The 22,675-nt window shown below is 35.7% G+C and overlaps 1 pseudogene; it reads right to left on the reverse strand.

Moving 5' to 3' along the window:
- Positions 1-387: 387 nt before the first annotated feature.
- Positions 388-533, reverse strand: LOC109453151 (thymosin beta-15A pseudogene; annotated as a pseudogene).
- Positions 534-22,675: the final 22,142 nt, after the last annotated feature.

Genomic DNA, 22,675 nt, shown 5'->3' on the forward strand with positions numbered 1-22,675 from the left:
TTTTATCTCTGCGTAAGAAATGAAAATAAACTGTGAGAAGCTATAAATGCATGCCACTTTATGAAGATTATAGAACAATGGAGACATCAATTGTAAAGGTTGAAAGTGGCTTATTCTTTGGGGATGCAAGGACAACACATACAAAGGTCATCAGTGGTGAGATTATGGACAGCATCTGCCAGCTGGAGTTTTCTCACCAATGGAAAGTTTAAAAATGAAGGTAAGAGGACACTGGCTACCCCCTCACCTCTTACCCAGAGAGTATGAGTGGGAAGACATCAGAAGATGCCTAAAATCTCTACAAACACATAGGTTTACAAAAAAGCAAGCTTTAAACCCAGACACTCAGGCAATGTTGAAATTTGATCTCGGGAGAAGATCCTCATTTTATGATGTTTGAACACACTGTTTTTCTTGCTGGATAGTTTCCTTTGAGGGGAGAGTATTTTTTTTTTTTTTTTTTCAGTATTAGTTTTCTTCAGTTTTGACCTGTCAAACTTCTCCACTTCAGACAAGTCTGGCTTATCACTCATTTTGACTAAAAGAAAGACTTAAGGCTTGAAGACTGGTGAAAGGCAGCCGGCTGACCTGAGGCCACTTGCAGACTGGCTGAGATTCTCTTTATTCATTTTTATGTGTGTATATTCAATTGTTTCAGCACTATTTGTTGAAAATACTGTTCTTTCCCTTTTGAACTGTCTTGGCACTTTCATCAAATATCAATTCACTATAAATATGAGGGTCTATTTTTGAACTCTCAATTGTATTTCTGGACTCTCAGTAGATGTGCATGTCTATTCTTATGTCCGTACCACACTGTCCTAATTAGTGTAGCCTTGTAGTAAATTTTGAATTGGGGAAGTGTGAGTCCTCCAACTTTGTTCTTTTTCAAGATTGCTTTGGGTGTTCTGGGTCTTTCCATTTCCTTATGTATTTTAGGATAGCTGGTCAATTTCTGCTAAAACAAAGCAGCTGGGGTTTGGAGGGGGACTGCATTCAATCTGTAGACCAGTTTGGGGGAGTATTGTCATCTTAACAATATTAAGTCTTTTGATCCATGAACATGGGATATCTTTCAATTTATTTAGGTCTTTTTAAATTTCTTTCAACATGTTTTATATTTATATTTTTTGTATTCATATTTTCAGAGTTAAAATATTATACTTCTGTTAAATTTATTCATAAGAAATTTTATTTTGAAGGTATTATGAAGGTAATTGTTTTTTTTTTTTTTAATTTATTGGGGTGACAATTGTTAGCAAAATTACGTAGATTTTAGGTGTACAATTCTGTATTACATCATCTATAAATCCTATTGTGTGCTCACCACCCGGAGTCAGTTCTCCTTCCATCACCATATATTTGATCCCCCTTACCCTCATCTCCCACCCCCCACCCCCCTTACCCTCTGGTAACCACTAAACTATTGTCTGTGTCTATGAGTTTTTGTTTCTCATTTGTTTGTCTTGTTCTTTTGTTGTTTTTGGTTTATATACCACATATCAGTGAAATCATGTGGTTCTCTGCTTTTTCTGTCTGACTTATTTCGCTTAGCATTATACTCTCAAGATCCATCCATGTTGTCACAAATGTTCCTATATCATCTTTTCTTACCGCCGAATAGTATTCCATTGTGTATGTATACCACAACTTCTTTATCCATTCATCTATCGAAGGACATTTTCGTTGTTTCCATGTCTTGGCCACCGTAAACAAAGCTGCAATGAACATTGGAGCACACGTGTCTTTATGTATAAATGTTCTCAGATTTTTTGGGTAGATTCCCAGGAGAGGGATTGCTGAGTCATATGGTAATTCTATTCGTAATTTTTTGAGGAACCTCCACACTGCCTTCCATAGCAGCTGCACCAGTCTGCATTCCAACCAACAGCGTATGAGGGTTCCTTTTTCTCCACAGCCTCTCTAACACTTGTTACTATTTGTCTTGTTGATGATAGTCATTCTGACTGGGGTGAGGTGATATCTCATTGTGGGTTTTATTTGCATTTCTCTGATGATTAGTGATGTTGAGCATTTTTTCATATGTCTGTTTGCCATTTGTATGTGCTCTTTGGAGAAATGTCTCTTCAGGTCGTCTGCCCATTTTTCAATTGGGTTGTTTGCTTTTTGTTGTTGAGTTGCATGAGTTCCTTATATACTTTGGATATTAGCCCTTTATAGGAGGCACTGTTTGCAAAAATCTTCTCCCATTCTGTTGATTGCCTCTTTATTTTGTCAATAGTTTCTTTTGCTGTGCAGAAGCTTTTAAGTTTGATATAGTCCCATTCATTTATTTTAGCTTTTACTTCCATTGCCTTTGGAGTCAAATTCATAAAATGCTCTTTGAACCCAAGGTCCATAAGTTTAGTACCTATGTTTTGTTCTATGCAGGTTATTGTTTCAGGTCTTATGCTTAAGTCTTTGATCCATTTTGAATTAATTTTGGTACATGGTGACAGATAGCAGTCCAGTTTCATTCCTTTGCACGTGGCTATTCAATTCTGCCAGCACCGTTTATTGAAGAGGCTGTCTTTTCTCCATTGTATGTTTTTTGCTTCTTTGTCAAAAATTTTCTGTCCATATTTATGTGGTTTTATTTCTGAGTTCTCAATTCCATTCCATTGTGGAAAAACATGTGTCTGTTTTTCTGCCAATACCATGCTGTTTTGATTATTGTAGCCCTGTAGTACAAGCCGAAGTTAGGGAGTGTGATACCTCCATTATTGTTCTTTTTTCTTAAGATTGCTTTGGCTATTCGGGGTCTTTTGTGGTTCCAAACAAATCTGATGGTTTTTTGTTCTACTTCTTTAAAAAATGCCATTGGGATTTTGATGGGGATTGCATTAAATCTGTATATTGCTTTGGGTAACGTGGCCATTTTAACTATGTTGATTCTTCCAATCCATGAGCACGGAATGTCTTTCCATTTCTTTGTGTCTTCTTCAATTTCTTTCAAAAATGTCTTATAGTTTTCAGCATATAGGTCCTTCACATCCTTGGTTAAGTTTATTCCTAGGCATTTTATTCTTTTTGCTGCAATTGCAAAAGGAATTGTTTTTTGTATTTCTTTCTCTGAGATTTCATTGTTAGTGTATAGGAATGCAATGGACTTTTGTATGTTGATTTTGTAGCCGGCAACTTTACTGTATTCGTTGATTACTTCTAATAGCTTGTTGGTGGAGTCTTTCGGGTTTTCTATATATAGCATTATGTCATCTGCAAAGAGTGTTAATTTAACTTCTTCATTCCCAATTTGGGTGCCTTTTATTTCTTTCTCTTGCCTGATTGCTCTGGCAAGGACTTCCAACACTATGTTGAAAGCAGAGGTGATAGGGGACAGCCCTGTCGTGTTCCTGAGCGTAGAGCAAAGGGCTTCAGTTTTTCACCATTAATTATGAGTTTAGCTGAGGGCTTGTCATATATGGCCTTTATTAAGGTATTTTCCTTCTATACCTATTTTATTAAGTGTTTTAATCATAAATGGATATTGTATCTTGTCAAATGCTTTTTCTGCATCAATTGATATAATCATATGATTTTTGTCCTTTATTTTGTTTATGTGATGTATCACATTGATGGATTTGCGGATGTTGAACCATCCTTGTGCCCCAGGGATGAACCCCACTTGGTCATGATGAATAATCTTTTTAATGCATTGTTGTATTCGATTTGCTAGAATTTTGTTTAGGATTTTTGCATCTGTATTCATTAGAGATATTGGTCTATAGTTTTCTTTTTTTGTGTTGTCCTTACCAGGTTTTGGTATCAGGGTAATGTTGGCCTCATAAAATGAGTTAGGGAGTACTGTGTCTTCTTCAGTTTTTTGGAAGAGTTTGAGCAGGATTGGTATTAGATCCTCTTTGAAGGTTTGGTAGAATTCACTAGTGAAGCCATCTGGTCCCGGACTTTTGCTTTTGGGAGGGTTTTGGATGACTGATTCAATTTCGTTACTGGTGATCGGTCTCTTTAGATTTTCCAGTTCTTCATGGTTCAGCATAAGAAGGTTATATGTTTCTAAGAACTTGTCCATTTCTTCTAGGTTATTGAATTTGGTGGCATATAGTCCTTCATAGTATTCTTGGATGATCCTTTGTATTTCTGTGGTGTCCGTGATAACTTCCCCTTTTTCATTTCTGATTTTGTTAATTAGTGTCTTCTCTCTTTTTATCTTAGTGAATCTAGCCAAGGGTTTTTCAATTTTGTTAATCTTTTCAAAGAACCAGCTCTTTGTCACATTAATTTTTTCTATTGTCTTTTTGTTCTCTATTTCATTTAGTTCTGCTCTGATTTTTGTTATTTCCTTTCTTCTGCTGACCTTGGTTTCACTTGTTCTTCTTTTTCTAGTTCTTTAAGGTGTAACATGAGGTTATTTATTTGGGATGTTTCTTGTTTGTTGAGATAGGCCTGTAATGATATAAATTTCCCTCTTAAAACTGCTTTCGCTGCATCCCAAAAATTTTGGTAGGATGTATTTTCATTGTCATTTGTTTCTATGTATCTTTTGATCTCTCCTCTAATTTCTTCTTTGACCCAGTCGTTCTTTAAAAGTATGTTGTTTAATTTCCATGTATTTGTGTTTTTTCCTGCTTTCTTTTTGCAGTTGATATCCAATTTCAAAGCCTTGTGATCAGAGAATATACTTGGTATGATTTCAATCTTCTTAAATTTGCTGAGGCTGATTTTATGTCCCAATATATGGTCTATCCTTGAGAATGTTCCATGTACACTAGAAAAGAATGTATAGTCTGATGTTTTAGGATGAAGTGCTGTATATATGTCAATTATGTCCATTTCATCTAATGTGTCATTTAGGGCTGCTATTTCATTATTTATTTTCTGTTTGGATGATCTATTCATAGCTGTCAATGATGTATTTAAGTCCCCTACTATAATTGTGTTTTGGTCAATCTCTCCCTTTAGTTCTGTTAGTAGTTGCTTGGTATATTTCGGTGCTCTTCTGTAGGTCCAATCTCTATATTATCTTACTTTAATATTGCGATTCCAGTTTTCTTATGCTTAGTGTTGTAGATAATATACAGTTGCTTTTTATTCCTTTTAACACTTTCAGACTTAATTGGAGTGTTTATGTCATTTCATTTGATATAATTATTGATGTGGTTGTTTTAAATCTATCTTGCTAATTGTTTTCTGATGACCTCATCTGTTTTCTTATTCTTTTTCTTTTTTCCTCTTTCCTGCTGTCTTTTGGATTATTTTTAAATATTCCATTTTAACTTTTCTATTGACTGATAAGTTCTACCTCTTTGTTTTGTTTTTAGTATTTGCTCTAGAGTTTACAATATACATCTTTGACTTATCAGACTACTTTAAACTATTATACCACTTCACAAATACCACTTCACATTATACCACTTGCACCTCTTATTTTTGGGCTATTGTTATTATACATTTTACTTCTATATATTTTATAAACTCTATAATATATTGTTATTATTTTTGCATTTAAAAGTCAACTAGCTTTTAAAGAAACTTAACAGGAAAAAGTCTTTTATGTTTATTCAACTATTTACCATTTCTGATTATCTCCAGTCTGTCTTGTAGATTTGATTTTCCATCTGGAATCATTTTTCTTCATCCTGAAGAAACTTTTTTTTATAATTTTCCATACTGTGGGTCTCTGGCAACAAATTCTCTTAGCTTTGTTCGTATGAAAAAATATGTGTTAAGTCTACTTTTTTGAATGACATTTTAGGGGGAATTTTTAATGATTTTTTTTTTTCAGGTTGAATGTATAGTGGGGGTGCCAAAAAAATGTATATACATGACGTGTATTCATCTTTTGTTATCAGTATATATTATTACAATTTTAATACAATTTTTTTCCTTTCTTAAAATGTGTATACATTTTTTTGGCACCCTCTGTATATTTAGCACTTTAAAGGTGTTAGTCCATTGTCTCTCAGCTTAGCGTTGTTTCTGAAGACAAGTATGTGATAATTCTTATCTTGATTTCTCTATCCTTAATGACTCTTTATCTCTAGGTGTTCTTAAGCTTTTCTCTTCTTGGTTTTTAGCAATTTGACTCTGATGATTCCTTGCATTGTTTTCTCATACTTAGAGTTTGTTGAGATTCTTGTACCTGTGAGTTTATTGTTTCAGAAAAATCTAAAAAAATTTCCACTATTCTATATTTTTTCTGCCCACATTCCACCTTCAATTACAGATATGTCAGAACATGTCATAACTTCTGACAAGATCACACAGGCTCTGTTAATTTCTTCTTTTTGGCTTTTAAATTTCTCTGTCCTTTAATTTGGAAAGTTTCTACTGCTTTGTCTCTAAATTTACCAATCCTTTCTCTTACAGTATCCAGTCTGCTTTTAAGGCCATGAAGTGAATTTCCCTTTTCAGATATTGTATTTTTCATCTATAGATGTTCCATTTGGTTCTTCTAAATTTTATTTTCACTGTGATGAGGTTTTCTTTGAAGTCTTTGAACATATATAGAATCTCTTTTAAATTCTTTGTTTGCTTATTTTATCCTCTCAATAGTTTGTAGATCTGTTTTTATTGACTAATTTTTCTCCTGGTTATAGGTAACATTTTTCTGTGTTTTTTTTTTTAATGCCTAGTAATTTTTAATTTGATTCTAGATGACGTAAATATCATTTTGCTTAGTGTATGGATTTTGTTTGATTTTCCTTAATTCTGTATTGAATTTTATTTTGCTTTGGAAGCTGAATGGTTTATCTATGGATTAACTTGATCTTATTGAATCTTGTCTTTAAACTTTGTGAGACTGACTCTAGAAGAACCTTTACAGTAAGGCTAGTTTAGTTTACTTACTACTAATCTGTGGCCTTTCTGGTATATCTGCTCCATGTCCAGAATTTTCAACAAGGTCATTTTCTTCTAGTTGATTGGTATCCAAACATCAAACATCCAAACACTGTGAATTCCAGTAATTTTTCAGTATATGTCTGTCTGGTATCTGTCCTTTCCCAAGAGCTTTTTCTTTGCCCTGCTTTGTTGTGTCTCACTTTATGCCTGAATGGCTTGGAATTCAGTCAGCAATTCAAGGGGACCACTGTGCATATCTGGAGCTCTTTCTCTGTATGACTCCCTCCTCTCTGGTAGTACACTGCCCCATAAATTCCATTTACCTCATGCTTGCAAAACTCTTATCTTTCTTTTCACCTCAGTGAGGTTGCTATAAGCTTTTAGGGCTCTCCCTACCTATGTCAGGGTCTTGGTAAATACTTCCAGGCAGAAAATCAGGGTAATTGTAAGGCTCACACTGTTTGTTTCTCTCCTTTCTGGTGTCACAGTCTTGTGCTGCTTATTGCTCAATGTCTGAAAACAGTTTGTTTATACATTTTGTCCAAGTTTTGAGTTGTTTACAGTGGGAAGTCAAGTCTAATTCTAGTCACTCTGTCATGTTTGGGTGTGGAACTCGCACATTGCTTGTTTAAAAAAAAAAATGTTTTTAAGGAACCATTTGGCCAGATAATTTAGTAGTTTGAATAATCTTACAGGAAACTTTTATTGTTAAATGCATTTTCTTAGAAAGGTTTCCTTTATGAATGGATAGAAGTAATATTAAAATTAGTGTAATATTCAGTATAATCTAGAGCCTATCCTTTATAGAAATTGTCCTGTTTTTGAACATGTTTGTTTATATGTGTATATATTTGTGGATGTATGCCTATGTGTTGTATGTATGCAAATGTATTTAAATTTATGTTTGAAACATACACACATACAGCCCATTGGTGGAATTAGAAACTCTTACGAACTTGAAATGACACTTTATTGGGTTGAATTGTATCCCTTAAGAAGATATGTTTAAGTCCTACCCTGCGACTCTGACTTTATTTGAAAATAGGATCTTTGCAGAAGTAATCAAGTTAAGAAGCGATCATACTGTATTAAGGTGGGCCCTGAGTCAATGGCTGGTGTTCTTATAAGAGGGAAATTTGGACACATAGAGACAGAAACAGAGAGAAGATGGCCACGTGTGGATGGAAGTAGAGATTGAAGTTATGCTCCACTAGCCAAAGACCATCAAGGGTTGTCAGCAACAACCAGAAGCTGGAAGAGGCAAAAAAGGACTCTTCTCTAGAGACTATGGTGGGAGTATGGCCCTGCTGACATCTTTAATTTGAACTTCTAGCCCCCAGAACTGTGAGAGAATAAATTTCTGTTGATTTAAGCTACCCACTTTGTGGTACTTTGTTATAGCAGCCTTAGGAAATTAATACAGCTACCTTACATAAGTTCTTGGCAGCTATGCCAAAGTAGAGGTAACAAGTAGGCATGGGTATATAGCAGTTGGAATTTAGGGGACAGATTAGGACAAATGGTATACACTTGGTAACTGCATATTTGCCCCCTATTTTTGTATTGGATTGTGTTTCTTATTTGTAGGAACTCTTTCCAAATTCTGGGTATTAATCTTTTGTTTTATATGGTACAAGTGTAGAAAATTAGTTTATTTTATATTGTTCAAACTTGGATAACCAGATTATTACAAATACACTCTTCCCTAGTATTCAACTCTTCCCTAGAGAGTTAAGAACGTGGGTCCTGGAGTCAGAATTCTTGGGTTTTAAGGATACTTCCCATTTTCTAGCTGCATGATATTGGCAAAGTTAGTAATTTCTGTATATTCACCCTCATTTTCCTCCTCTATAAAATAGGGGTATACCTACCTTATGAAGTTTGGGATGATTAAATGGGATAATTCTGGCAAAGTACGTGGTAGTGCCTGATACATATTAAGTATTCAATAAAAATTAGCCATAATTAGTATTAGTATCATTTCTTTCAGAAATTTATGTCAAAAATTCCTTTGGTTGATATTATTTTTATTAATTTCAATCATTTTGTTTGTTAAATCTTTATTAAGAAGTTTTAAATATAAAATGAGTAGAATACAGGAATAATTTGCTTAAAATATAGCTCTTTCAAAAATGGTGAAATTCAGGTAATTTTTTTCCTAATAAGTATTACAATATCTATAAATTCTAAGTCTCAGATCTGATAAGTCAAAAATTGTAGTTACTTGAGTTTGTTATATACATATATATCCAGATTGAGTAGACATTGTAAACTCTATCTATGTGAAAAAACTTGAACATTATTTCCCCATCTTTAAAATAACCTCTTTTGGAGTTTGTGTTTAGCTCGATGATAACACAGTGTTACTTATATTTCATTACTGTTTTGAATTTTTCTGCTAAATTTGCACAGGTAATTTCCTGTATGTGTAACTATCAAAACCTCCTTCCCAAATTATCTTCTTGAAGTACCTTTAGGCAGGAGTAGGAAGATCAATACAGTAGATAGTCAATCCAGCTTCTTTATAAAGGTTGTTGTTTGTTATTCATAAAAATTGTCTCACATTTTAAAAGACATAATATATAATATTACATATTATATATTATATATGTATTATCACTTTTATTTTTATTCTTCCTATCAAAATTAATAGAAATTTTCCTGTGGAAAAAATCTTTGATTTATTTTCCAGAAACCCCTTCCTAGCAGAAACTCTTAAGAATTTTTTTTTTTCTTCAGAGAGATAGTTGAATATAATTTCTGGAAAGATGCTCTGCTATGAGCTGGCTCAGACAGTTTGTAATAACGTTACTTGATATTTTTCAGACACAATAGGGAAGGTATCCACAATATATGCCAGTAAAATCCTGTGGGATTTTGTGTTCTGAGTTTTGCAAGCCAGAACCACAAGTTCCTCAAGGTAGTAGTATTTATATTTAGAAAGGCATTTCTTTTTTCTTTTCGTTATGTTAATAAATATGGAATGACCTCAACACCAGAGGGCGGTATTTTATATTAGTTACCAAAATGTCCTCATAGTCCACGTAATTATGTGATGGATTAAAAAAGATGTCTTACGTATGTTTAGTTGTTATACTGCACCTGGTGTTGGGAGTCATAATGAATCTAGAATTTTATAAACTGCAGGCTTTTTTTTTATTTTTTAAACGATTCTGTTTTGTGGTGTTAACCCTCCCTGAATTAATTTTCACACTAAGCTGTGCTGTTTCCAGTGGTTAGTCTGGTTGGCAGGGGTGAATGGCTTTCACACAGCATCACATGGCCCAGCCCAGGCCCAAAGTCAGGTTCGTGCTCAACCAGCAGACTAGGTGTGGCTTTGGGGATGATCAGAATTTGTGAATTTTGTTACAAAAGAGTATCTAGTCTTATCAAGAAGAGGATGGCCTCTTTATCCAGAAACTTTATGTAAAATTTATTTAATGCACATTTATACTTCTCACAGTTTAAAAACAATAGACAATAGTGAAGACATTTTTGTATACATTTGGTTCCCCATCTCTTTTTGTTTGCTAGTTTCCATTTAATATAACTATATATTGAAGCTTTCAAAATATTTTCTTACTCTTCTGGTATCCTTGTTCAAACAGGAAAGCATATTTATATTGACTAGGTGGTTCCTATTTTCTCCTTTTAAAAAAGGTTTTCCCTGCTTGCTACTTGTCTAATACATATTCATTATAGAAAATAAATATGGCAAAAGAAGAAAGTAAAAAACACTTGTAATCTCACCTCATAAATAAGATTTTGTTATATGCACTCACTGCTTTTCTCAATTTTTTTTCTTTGCCAAAAATACAGGGGAAACATACTGTTCATGCTATTTTGTAATTTGTATTTTTCACATAACAATGTAATGAGCATCTTGTTGCATTGCACATCACACTTTTAATGATTATTTAGCATTTTATAGTATGAGTATGAATATATGTGGTTAATTTAAAATCAGTTTGCCCTCCTATCAGCAGTACTTGAGAGAGCCTGGGTTATTCACACACTTGTTTACTGTGGACTTTATTATTATTTGAAAAAAAACCAAACTTTGTTAATGTGCTGCCTTCAGTGAACAGCTATATATTGATTGCTGACCGCGTTCCAGGTATTATTCCCAGTGCTTGGGTTAGATCAGTGAAGAAAAACAATCCCTGACCTCATGAAACTTATATTCTAGGGGAGGAGATATGTATGTATTACATACATAATAAATATAATCAAGGAGCACATCATTTAGTAGTTTAGAAAGCAATTAAGTGCTATTGAAAAAAAGAGAGCGGGTAAGGGATAGGAATGAAAAGGGTGCAGTTTTAGTTAGAGAAGTAGAGGTAAGCCTAACTGATAAGGTGACATCGCTAGACTTGAATGAAGTGACAGACATTTTAATTTGCATTTTTATTCTTACTAAGGCTAAATATTCTTTCATATATTTTTTCTTTTTTTTTCTCTCTCTCTTTTATTAGTTTCAGGTGTACAAAACAATGCAATAGTTAGACATTTCACTCCTCACAAAGTGATAACCTCCCTCCCCCAATCTACTACCCCTCTGACATCACATATATCTATTACAATTCCATTGACTCTATTCCCTATACTATACTCCATATCACATGACTAAATATATATTAAATTATAGTCGACATACAATATTATTCAGTGTCAGCTTCAGGTGTACAGTGCAGTGGTCAGGCATCTACACCATCCCTGAAATGGTCTCCCTAATAAGACATGTGCCCATCTGACACCCTACAAAATCATTACAACATTATCAATTATATTCCCCAAACTGTCTTTCATATCCCCGTGGCAATATTGTAGTTACCAATTTATGCTGTCTAATCCCTTCCCCTTCTCCCTCATCCCTTTTAGCAACCATCAGTTTTTCCTCTATATCTCTGAGACTATTTCTGTTTACTTTGCTCATTTATTCAGTTCTTTAGATTCCACATATAAGTAAGATCATATGGTATTTGTCTTTCTTTGACTGACATATTTCACTTAGCACACATATTTATTCTTATGTGCGTTGTCTGTTCATGTCCTGTGCCCATTTTTCTGATTGGGTTGTTAGTTTTTTGTTCTGATTTAAAAAAACAAACAAAAAACCCCCGCAACTTTTCATTTAGAAATAATTTCACAGTTATAGAAAAGTTGCAAGTTTTGATCTAGTACAAAGAACACCTGTATACACTTTACCCAGGTTCATATATTATTCATATTTTGTCCGTTTTTAAATTATTAAATCTCTATACATAGATTTTTTCCCCTGAACCATTTGAGAGTAAAGTTGCATACATTATGGCCCTTTACCTCCAAATACGTTTGTGTATATTACCTAAGAATAAGAATGTTCTTGTACATTACCAAAGTGCAATTATCAACTTCAGTAAATTTGCATAACACTTTCAACTCATCTACTGTCAGCATCCCAATATTGTCAAATGACCCAGTAATGTCCTTTATAACATTATTTTCCTTTCCTCAAGATTCAGTCTAGATCAGATATTGTATTTAGGTGTCATATCTCTTTAAGCTCCTTTAACTTGGAACATTTCTACAGCTTTTGTCTTTTATGACATTGACAATTTCAAAGAATATAGTCTTAGTCCATTCGGGCTGCTGTAACACCATACTACAGACTGGTGGCTTATGAACAACAGCTATTTATTGCTCACAGTTTGGGAAGCTGGAAATCTAAGATCAGGGTGAGTGCATGGTTGGGTTCCCAGTGAGGGCCCTCGTCTGGGTTGCAGAGTTCTTTACTATGTCCTCACTTGGTGGAAGGGATGAGGCAACTTTCTGGGGTCTCCGCACGTGAGGGCTCTGCACTCATGGCTTAATCACCTCCCAGTGGCCCCACAGCCTAATACCATCACCTTGGGGATTAAGTTTCTAACCAGAATTTTGGGTGGACGTAAACATTCAGATCATTGCAAATATGATACCTCATTTCTTTTTTTTTATTAGACTGTTCCTGATTTTTCATGTCTCTGAAGTTTCTTTATGACTGGATTAGGAAACGCATTCTTGGTTGGAATGCCATTTATATAATATGTGCCCTGAGCATATCCATTGCCCCACTACGGCAATGTTATGTTGGTCATCTAATCAAGCCATTGTCCTATTTCTCCACTAGATAGTAACTATTTTTCCCTTTAAAACTAATAAGCCATCTATGAAGAAACGCTTTAAGACTATGCAAATATGTGCTCCTTGTCAAAATTTCCCCACGGATTTAGCATCCATTGATAATCCTTGCCTAACAAGTCTTTTCTATGGTTGCAAAATGATGATTTTCCAACTGTAGCACTCCCTCCATGGTTTCTAGTTGGTACTCAGCATATAGTTGGTACTGTAAGCAAGAATTCACCCTTCTCTCCTGTCTGTCTCTCCATTCCTCATCTATCTATCATCTATCTATCTATCTATCTATCTATCTATCTATCTATCTATCTATCTATCTAACATCCATATGCACTCATGGATTTTTTTTTTTGCAATGATTTATAATTCATTTGTATTTCTTTTTTTGGGGGGCTCAAATCATCCTAAATTTGGACTGTCGTAGCTGCTTCAATCTGTCTCCTAGTCTTTCTGAGCCTCTATCATTTTTGGGGAGTATTTCCTTACTTTCTGGTCTAACAGGATATTCCAGGCTCATTATAAACCTTCCCAGTCCTAGAATTCATTTATTTCTCCAAGGATCCATGATTCTTTATAATGTGGAATGGTGTTAATGACCGAGATATGGACACTAGGTATACTCATTGCTACTGCGGTGTTTTGCTTTTAATTTGCTAGGAAACGTGGATGTATATACACGTATATATACACATACACACATATATGTGCATATGTATTTTGTATGCATGTTTAAGAGTTCTTTATATATAATAGAGAATATGTTAGAATCTCATGTATATTAGAAGTGACCTTTCCGCTTTACAATTTGCATTTAAATTTTTCTTGTTATTTTGTTTATGATATTTGTTTTCTTTTTTTTTTTTTTTTATTGACAGATCCTCCCTCGGGTTTATTTGTACGAATAGTACAGGAGAACACCAGCCCCATGCAGATAGCAAATCAGGGGTCACACAAGTCCTTTCGTTCTGACGTTGGCAGACAGAGGCTTCTACTCTGGAGGCTTCGTGGGGGCCTGGGCACCTCTGGGAGCTGCGGCCTGGTCCTGAGCTGGAGGCAGAGCTGCAGTCGCAGCCATAGCCAGGGCTTTGGTTTGATCTAAGTGTCTACAAATATCCATATATTTTGGTCCTTTCATTTAAAAAATGTAAACCTCTAATTCATCTGTAATTCATTTTTGCATGTAGTATATGTAACATAACAAATATTATTTTTTCCTGAATATTTAACAGGTTGCATTAATAGCATTTATTAAGTATTTTATGCTATTACTGTAATTGATAATGTCACTTTTATTGTAATTTGCGTGTGTACATATGTGATATGTGTACACATGGTGAGTGTGTGTACCCATACTCACATTTGGGTTTGTTTTTAGATTTTTTAAATTCATTTTCATTGATCCATCTGTTTTGTCTTGTGCCATTACCACACTTGTATTAAATTTTCTAGCTTTGCAGTTTTTTTATGTTTGCAAAGCAAAATTCACGTTCACTCATTTTGTTTCATTGAGCCATTCATATTTTTGTTGAGTGTCAGGCTTTGTTCTAGGCAATGATGGTATGACGCTGTTCAACATGGTTGCTCTCTCACAGGTCTTAGGGAAGCATGCAGGCAAACAGAGGGGTCATTCCAACCCTGTCCCATCAGCAGTGTAATAAGGAGGAGCAGGGCTCTATGGGACACATCTACCCTGCTTCCTGTCTTGCTGCCCAGGCACTCTGTCTTCCCTCCTATTCCTGTGGACGAACTTTCTGCGCTTGTCTGAGACCAGCCTTCCACGGGCACTAGATCCTTTCCTGTCTCACCTTCTCAAGGACTCATTGCAGCAATTCTCTCTTTCTTTCCTGCATCGTCAAATTTTTCTTCTCTACTGGATTATTCCCATTATGATGAGTGAAATCCTTTCATTGCCCCATATCCTCCTCTATCACCCATTTCTGGCTTCCCTTTATAGTGCAAATCCTTGAGTTATATATATTCACTATCTCTAGTTCACCCATTCCAGTCTGTTGTTCCTCTCACCACTTCATCAATATATCTCATTTCAAAGTTACCAGTGACCTCTGTGTTGCTAAATCCATTGGTGAATTCACATCCTCACAGTACTTGACCTATCAATGGTGTCTGACACAGATAATCATTCCCCTGATACCCTTTCTTCACTGGCTTCTGGTTGGGACTCCACTCTTTTGGGTTTCCTTCTACCTTATTGGCCACTTCTCAGAATCCTTTGCTGCTTTCTCTTTATTTTCCCATCTGTAACTGCTGAAATGACCCAGGAATTAGACCTCAGACCTGTTCTTTTCTCTGTCTACCCTCATTCCTTTGTAATCACATCCGGTCTCAAGGTTTTAAATATCATCTCTGAAATGGAAAGTCTAAATTTATATCCTCCGTTCAGACTTCTCCTCTTGTATATCCACTTACCTCCTTACATCTAACTTACCTACCATCTAACATACTCCCTCCCTTTTTTTTTTAACCTATTTATGTATTTGCTTATTTCCCACTGGCCTGCAAATTCCATAATTTTTGTCTGTTCTATTCAGGTTGTTTTATAGCTCCTAGAACAGTGCCTATTGCATAGCAATCAATCAATAAATATTTGTTGAATAAATAAGTGTCTTAAATATTCAAGTTGATATTTCCTGAAGTTCCTCCAATTTCTTCGATGAGCTTATTTGAAAGGGGATAATCCCTCTCATTTTAAGCTGTTGGATATTTTATTCTCTGACAACTTTTTGGTTCATCTTTATAGAGGGAACTGTGTTTGAGCAATGCTCAAATAATAATGGGTTTGATGAGTTATTATGTTAGGGGTGCCTGTTTCAAATATTTCAAGTCAAGATGAGAGGAGAAGAGAATAGTTTGGATTTGCTTGAGGTTGTTTATTTTTTCAGACGGAGTTATAATGGCCTGTGTGGAATAGGAAGAGAGTTTCCCTGAAAGTAGCCAAGGTCAGGGAACTTCCCTGTGTGGTGTCCAAAAGTTTCCCCCTTTTGTTATTATTATGGAAGTAGCAGCAGTAGGAATAACAAAAAGGAGGTTGATAGCATTTACTGAGTGCTTCACTGACTGCCAAGCACAGCAAGAGGGCTTCACACGCATTCTCTCACCTAAACCTTATAAATTACCGTATGAGCCAAGTACCATTATTATTACAACTTTACGGATGATAGAATTGAAACTTGGAGAAATTCGGTAAATGTAGTATCCAGCTTCCAAGATAGTCCCCAATGATCCCTACCTCCTGGTATTTCTATATTCAGGTAGTTCCCTGCAACCTTATACCAGGGCTGGTCTGTAGGACCAATAACATACAATGGAAGTGAGGGTATGTGTCTTCTGCGATTAGGGTATGAAAAACTATGGCTTCCTTCTTGGGCACTGTGTTGCTTTCTTTCTCTCAGATCACATGTTCTGGGAAAGTGTTGTAAGGATACTCAGGCAGCCTATTGAGAGGCCCATGGGGTAAGGAACACTGAGATCCTGAGCCCAAACCACCCAGTTAAGCTGCTTCTGGATCCCTGATCTTCAGAAACTGTTTGAGATAATGAATAATTATTTTAAACTGCTTAAGTTTCGGCAGAATGTGTTATATAGCAGTAGATAACAAATATAGGTAACTTGTTCAAGAGTACATTCTTGATATTGATAAGTGGTGGAGCTAAAATTTGAACTTTGGTCTGTTACACTTCAGAGCCCAAGTTCTGGGCTCCGTTGCCATGGTGATAGTCACAGCATCATAGCCCTCTTACCCTGGGCCCATTGTGAACGGAGTCTTTGGATTCTCTGTGGACCGTGGGACTGAGAACTGGCCCCATGACTTCTAAGGGCATATTTCCCTCATTCCCAGTGTGGATTCATCTTTTTACCTACTTTAAATTCTCTGAGTTATTTCTATAAGCACTTGGGGAGAGCGCATTTAGGGTATGTGTTGTGACCTCTACCTTAGACTGGATGTCCAGACTTCCTTTTTAGACCAGGAGTCGGCAAACTTTTCTGTCCAATGCCATATAGTAAATATCTTAGGCTTTGCGGATTTAATAGAGTTTTTAAAAATGCTGTCGATCTAGTTTGGAGGTCCTGAATAGAGGCAGGTCAGTTCCTCTTCTTGAGCAGCCCTTTAAGTCCAGGTATCCAATGACCTGCCTTATCAGGCGCTCACACTCTCAGCCACTGTGTCCCCTCCCAGGGCCAGATACTTGACAACTAAAGGCAGCCCCAATGCCCCAGGGTCACCTTGAAATGATTCAAATTAGCTAGGCCTGCCTACCCTGCCTCATCCTTCCCTTTCCACGACAGAGGTCCTTGCCCACAGGTCCCCTTGTCCCTCTGCCTTGTGATCGACGCCGGTGCTTTCTCTGAGTGGCCCTGCGTGGTGTGTTGCATTCGCCTGTAGGGAACTGTGGAGTAATAAAGCTGTGAACCTCTTGCCAGTTTCTCTCTTGATCTGCATCTGGCCTCACCATACCTCACCCAGGGTAATATGGTTAAAACAGCAATCTATACAGTTTGGGTCACAGCCACTCAACTCTGTCAATGTTGTGCCAAAACAGCCAGGACAATGTATAAATGAGTGGATGTGATTGTGTTTTAATAAAACTTTGTTTATAAAAATTGGTGGTGGGCCCACTTAGGCTCACAGGCTATGGTTTGCTGACCCTCCTTTAAGGGACATCCTCATAGATGTTGGTTTTTCTGATCAGTGAGTAACACTAAAGAAAGTCTAATGTACCAGGGTGCCAAAAAATATATATATACAAGTTGACAAGTCCACATTGCTCAAGCAGTAGTTTGCCGCTGAAGTAATCAGAAGTATCTAGACGCTGATGGTAACCACTTTGAGCACCTCTTATAATTGCAGAAGTCAAACATGACTTGTATTCATCTTCTGTTATCGGTATATATTGAATATTACAATTTTAAAACAGTTTTCCTTTCTTAAAATGTGTATACATTTTTTGGTACCCTCTGTGTAGTAAATTAGTAAATCTTTTCAAGCTGTTGGTTAGTTGACACTGAAAGACCTTTGCAAAAGCTTGAAAACCACTTTGTATTCTGAACTGTTCCAGCTCTGATGGCTGTCTGTGCTATAGTCCATCACAGTATTATTATACTTCATGTGACTTTAGAATGACAGTAATAAAAATGGAACCTCCATAATAGAAAGCTGACAGTATGCCAGTTACTGTGTCAGATGCTTTGTATTCATTATTATTATTCATTTCCCTGAGGAAAATACTTCTCCCCATTTTACAGATGACAAAGCTGAGGCTTAGAGACGCCCAAGAGAATGTATCGACTAAGTGGTAGAGGCAGCTCTCAATTCTGGTAGTCTGTCTTAAAAACTATGTTTTTAACCCATTATACAGTATGTTTCTGAGATTTCCTTATCTTCTTGACAGCATGTCAAAGCTATCCTTTAAAAATATCTATTGGCTTCAATTATAACTATTAAATATATCATTTCTTTTGTTAAATAACTTTTAATTTTAGTTATCCCCCAAAGGATAGACATACTTTTTTAGTAATTGGATGTTGTACAAAATGACAGGATTGATTCTTGCATTCATTTTAGTTTATAGTAAAATTTATTAGTTTAGTTGGATTGTTAATTTTCCCTTGGGGAGAATCAAGTGCCCAAGGCACTGATTGATAAATCAATAAATCTTTAGTGAATCTGGTAAGTCAACTGTCACACATATGTCAACCTTTTCTCTAGAATATAGATTTTACCCAGGACAAGTGGGTTTGTTCCTTTCCATTGTTTTCTCACTCAAAATTGGATTATACTAAGATACTTAAACAAATCCCTAAGATTGCAAGCATTTCCCCCCTTTTTCCTTTTTTCAAAATAGCAATAGGGATCCTTCCAGCTATTTTAGGGGAAAAACTCCATGGTTTGCATATTTGCATTTCAACCCCTAACTTCTCCTTAGGACAAATGGCTGTCTGACGATTAAACCCGCAGGCCCAGCACTGGGACTGTGGGTTAAGCCTCTGAATACTGACGAGTTTTCCGCAGCATTCCCAGCATGTGTGTAGAATGTGTTTGTAGCTGGGAGGCAAACAGAACATCCAAAGCCGAGCAAGAATTTTGAGAAATAGTTGTCTTATGTATAAATTTATGTTGCTCGGAGTGTTTTATTCTTGCCTGTTTCGTTATTCCTTATTTCGACTTTCTTTTAAAATAGCTTAGTTTTGACCTAAAAGTTTGGGTCACTTGTTGAATGCTGTGGTCTTGCTTTTTAAAATGTTCTTTGTTTCTTTATCATTTAAATACCAAGCCATGTATGGTTGGCTCAGATATTTCCCCCCTGGTAGAGAAGGCCAGGTGATTTGCACACAAGAGGTCTGTGGGGGCTTCCCACTATACAGGTAAGGGCCCGGCTGGAAGCATTGGCAGGTACTGGAAGCAGCAGCTTAGGTCTGTAGCGCGTATAATAGGAACAGCACCACTTTGGGCTGTGGATTTATTTCTCTAACAGTTTAGGTTATTATTGTGATTACTTTTAGGTAAAAAAAAAATCTATTCTCATAACTGCCTCTTTATTCTTTAGTGAAGAAGCATATATTGAAAAAGTGTGAATTACTCTATTTGGGTAGACAAACCAAACTAATTGATGAATTGATACACTGACTTAGATGGTAACCAATAGTAATTTATTGAGAACCTCCTTTTTGCAAAGCACTGGAGGTAAGGAAGGTGAAATATGATCCAAAGTGAAGTAAAATACTCATCAACAGCTCAAGATACAAGATGGAATAAAGGGAATGACAGAGAATTTCCTCATCAGTGAAAGAATCCGGTTTGAGAGGTTGTAGACAGGCAATATTGGAGATGAATCTTGAAGGATTGATGGCACTTCAACAATGTAGCTATATTTATCCTGGCTGTAAAAGCAAGGGGAGAGAGAGAGAGAGAGAGAGAGAGAGCGCGAGGGAGGGAGGGAGGGAGAATGAGAATGTGTGTGTGTGTGTTTCTTTCTTTGGGAGATAGTTAGCTATTCACTTTAGCTGGCACAAGTGTAAGGGAGCAATGGGAGATGATTTTTAAAAAAAATAATTTAAATTTAAGTCTCATAATTCATTAGGTCTTTAGGAGAATAGCAATGTATGTTTTCCTTTCATGTGCAGTAAAATTAGATCCTTGTCTGTAGAGATAATTATTACGTTTATTATTAAGTTAATGCCAAATCCATTGTTTGTAAATTGTACTGACACCTAATGAGCTCTGTGTTGTAATTCTTAAAAATAGTTACAATAATGCTGTCTTCTAGGTCAGGGTCATGGTGTAGTTAAATTCCACCACACAGCCTGTGTTTCTTTATTAATTATTTGCCTGTACATTTAAACTGGGAATTGATCCCTAGTCTAGGCCAAACATCAGGATTAGCCCCAAATAATTTTCACTATATTGTGGATTTTTTGAGAGGCAACACTTTTTTAAAAAATTTTTTTTATTTTTAAAAAATTTTTTTTTTAATTTATTTTTTAAATTTATTGGGGTGATAATTGTTAGTAAAATTATGTAGATTTCAGGTGTACAATTCTGTATTACATCATCTATAAATCCCATTGTGTGTTCACCACCCAGAGTCAGTTCTCCTTCCATCACCATATATTTGATCCCCCTTACCCTCATCTCCCACCTCCCACCCCCCTTACCCTCTGGTAACCACTAAACTATTGTCTGTGTCTATGAGTTTTTGTTTTTGAGAGGCAACTTGAATGGACTATTGGAATGAGCTAAAATATTTCACTTATAGAGTATGAAATGGATAGCGTTAAATTGCCTTTCTGGTAAAAATAGTCTGCTACTTGGGATTTTTTTGTTATGTTATATTATCAGAAAACAGAACAAATCACATTGCATACTCTTTTTTATTTCTTGTATGTTTTTGGATGAGAAACTAGTATTACTTTGAACATATGCTTTGTAGACCTCTGCTGTGTCGACATCAGAGGGGCCAGGGAAATTAATTGAATAAGAACAGAGATTTCAGAAACAGATGGCTTAAAATAAGCTGTAATGGAAATGGATTAGGATGTGAAAGGAGGATCTTATTGGTTTGTAATCAACCAATATTATTTAGTAGCATTGCTAAGAAATCATTAGTAGTAACACAATAGTAGCACACTCTGGAATCTATCATAATGGTTTAATAGACAAATGAACCACCTGTGAAATTTAAAGAATGAAGATACTCAGGTCTTATGTAATCAGGTCTAAGCTGTAAACGTTTTGATTCCATAACATGGGGTAGGACCCATAAATCTGCATTTTTAACCATTGTCCCTGGTGATTCAGAAATGCTTCCCTGGAACACAGGTGCACAGTATTGAGCACTTGCTCAATGAACATGCACAGAATTTGGTGGCAGGCTAGGTCGAGTAATTGTGTAACCTGCCATAGTGCTATGAGCTAAAAGTCTCCATGTCGATGCTTTTGGGTTTTCCAAGTATAGATCATCTCTGGTTAATGACAGTTTTGTTCTTCCTTATTAATCTTTGTCCTATTTTTTCCTTTTCACGCCTTTCTCTGCTGGCTAGAGTACAGAACTGAGCAGAAGTGGTAATGATGGACACCAGAGATTTATTCTTTTCTTCCAGTTTTATTGAGATACAGTAGACACATCATTGTATAAATTTAAGATGTACAGTATAATGATTTGATGTACATATTTTGTGAAATGATTGAACCACAATAAGTTTAGTTAGCATCCATCATCTCATATGATACAATAAAAAAGAGAAAGCAGAAAAAGAAAAAGAGCATATTTTTTCTTGCACTGGGAACTCAGGATTTACTCTTATAACTTTCCTATATATCACATGACAGTGTTAACTATAGTCATCCCCAGAACTTACCTTGTAACTGAAAGTTTGTATTTTTTGACCACCTTTCTCCAATCCCCCTCCTCCCATTGCCTTTTCTTCTGGTAACCACAAATCTGATCTTTTTCTATGAGTTTGGGTTTTTTTTTGTTTTGTTTTGTTTTTTGTTTGTTAGATTCCACATATAAGTGAGATCATACAGTGTTTATCGTTCCCTGTCTGACTTATTTTACGAGGTCCATCCATGATGTTACAACGGCAGGCTTTCTTTTTCTTTTTTTTTAATGGCTGACTAATTCCTCTGTGTGTTTGTGCTACAACTTCTTTATCCATATGTCCATTGTTAGACACTTAGGTGTTTCTATGTTTTGATAAATAATGCTATGAACATGCAAGTGTAGATATCTTTTCGAGTTAGTATTTTTGTTTCCTTTGGATATATACTCATACATGTGGGTTTATTTCTGGGCTCTCTAGTTCATTTGTCTACATGTCTGATCCTATGCCACCATCACACTTTTAGGATTACTATTCCTTTGTAAAGTTTTTAAGTCGGGAAGTGTGAATCCTTCAATTTTTTCATTTTCAAGTTTGTTTTAGCTGTTTGGGGTCCCTTGAAGTTCCACATGAATTTGATGTTTGGTTTTTCCTGGTCTGCAAAAAATGCTGTTGGGATTTTGATGAGGATTGCATTGAATCTGTAGATCAATTTGGGTAGTATTGTCACCTTAACACTATTAAGTCTTCCAATCATGACCATGGGATGTCTTGCATTTATTTGTCTTTAATTTCTTTCAGCATTGTTTTTTAGTTTTCAGTGTACAAATATTTTTCCTTTTTGGTTAAATTTATTCCTGAGTATTTTATTCTTTTTCAT

This window comes from Rhinolophus sinicus, chromosome 8 (assembly GCF_057876585.1).
Source record: "Rhinolophus sinicus isolate RSI-liver-muscle chromosome 8, RSI-T2T, whole genome shotgun sequence".
In the NCBI taxonomy this organism is placed as follows: domain Eukaryota; kingdom Metazoa; phylum Chordata; class Mammalia; order Chiroptera; family Rhinolophidae; genus Rhinolophus; species Rhinolophus sinicus.